General features: G+C 47.1%; 1 protein-coding gene across 1 annotated transcript in view; it reads left to right on the forward strand.

Moving 5' to 3' along the window:
- The first annotated feature begins 190 nt into the window (after nucleotides 1-190).
- The window catches only part of GPS1 (G protein pathway suppressor 1), a 9,278-nt gene continuing 7,788 nt past the window's right edge, over nucleotides 191-1,680 (forward strand). The window contains exon 1 of the mRNA XM_010140186.1: nucleotides 191-304. The gene's annotated coding sequence lies outside the window, so the exon portion shown is untranslated. The remainder of the gene's footprint in view (nucleotides 305-1,680) is intronic.

The following is a 1,680-nucleotide window of genomic DNA, read 5'->3' on the forward strand; positions in this document are numbered from 1 at the left end:
AGGAGGGTATAGGGAGCTGGCGGGTGAAGGGGGACTGTGAGCCGCAGGAGCCCGGAGGGGTCGGAGTAACTGCACAGGTGATCCCTGTGCGAGTTAACCGCCCGTGTTCCCTTTAGCAGCCAGCGAGTTCTCTGTCAGGGCGCGGGGCTGTGGAAAGCCAGGGCAGGGTGAGGACGGATCAGCCTCCAGCCCGGCTTCAGCAGCAGCAGGTCTGCACTGCACCCCCTCCAGCAGCAGGGCACACCTCTTCCTCCCGAGCAGGGCAAGAGGCCTCAGCTTGAGTGCGAGTTTATCAGCTTGTGAGGTGCCTTCCAACAGGGCGCCCTTCGGGGCGCAGAATATTGTGGAGAGTGAGCGTTGTTTTATTTGCTTTGTGAGTAGGTCTTAAGTCTTGCATCTTCCTTCCGAAATGAAAACTTAGCTTAAAAATGTCTGAGTTTGCGTGTCCTAGTGGGACTGCCAGCCCCTTGTTGTGTTTTTCCTTGTTTGGGAGTTAAGAGACAAACGCAGAGTACAGCCCACCTGCGCAGTAGGACACGGATGGTTCTGTTCCACCAGCTGGACGTACCGTTAGTTTCTGTAATGCTGGTGTCTAAGAAGTCCGTATCGGGGTTTTTACTATGGTAGCAAACAGTGCCTAAAAGAAAGCAACCCTGGCACTTTGTGTTTATGATATAAGAAAAGAGGTAAGTTAGATAAAAATGGAAAAAACTAATGATCTCAATATACGGTGACTGAAATGTTTTCCTCAGTGGTGATCTGGACACCCTTGTGCAGAGAGTAACAAACTAGGAAACAAACTTGTATGTGTTACTTGCTTTTACTTCAGCTTTTGGGAGGTTTCACATCAGCGTTGCAATATTTGTATGAGATATATGTTGAGATGTGTGTATTTGGTACACAGCACTCTGAAAGAATAAACAGGCTGGGGGTGAATACAGGATGCATCAATTTTTAGAGTTGGGCAGTCTGGATCTGCCCTATTTCTCCTCACAGGAAAAAAAAAAAAAAAAAGAACAAAACCCACCAACCCAAGCCCCAAACTCCTCTATCTCTGGTTCCGTATGGGCGTTTTTGTCCTGCCCTCTTTTCTCTCACGAGAAAAAAAAAAAAAAAAAGAACAAAACCCACCAACCCAAGCCCCAAACTCCTCTATCTCTGGTTCCGTAACAGGCAGTAAAATTGGTAAAAACATGGAAATAATTTGAGGGGAGGGATGAGGTGGTTGTCACTTTTGTGCTTTCTAAGGTCTGCTTGTGCAATTTACCCCAAATCAGGTGTCGCTTTTGGGAACAGCTGCACATCTTTGTCATTTCGTAAGAAGACCTCCAGCTTGCTTTTCCTGCGTTTAACTCGGCAGTACCTAGGGGGAATCTTCAACAGACTTGCAGCTAGGAGGAAGGATAGCAAATGTTGTTTGCTATTTTGTTTGCAAATTTTGTTTGTGGGACTGCAGAATCGATTTGTGTTAAATGAGAACGCGCACGGGCTGTCGCCGTCGTCCCGGAGTCACTGTACTGGACACCTGGTTAGCTGGTGTTAAATTTTTGCCGTGCAGATACGTTTTTCCCCAATATTTGTTAGAAACTGTGGAATTGCTATTCTGCATCCCGTTCTTTACCTTTTAAAATACTTTTAAAAGGTGTAACAGTTGTCAACACCCCCCCCCCCCCTCCACAC

The sequence above is a fragment of the Buceros rhinoceros genome, unplaced genomic scaffold (genome assembly GCF_000710305.1).
Source record: "Buceros rhinoceros silvestris isolate BGI_N320 unplaced genomic scaffold, ASM71030v1 scaffold12337, whole genome shotgun sequence".
In the NCBI taxonomy this organism is placed as follows: domain Eukaryota; kingdom Metazoa; phylum Chordata; class Aves; order Bucerotiformes; family Bucerotidae; genus Buceros; species Buceros rhinoceros.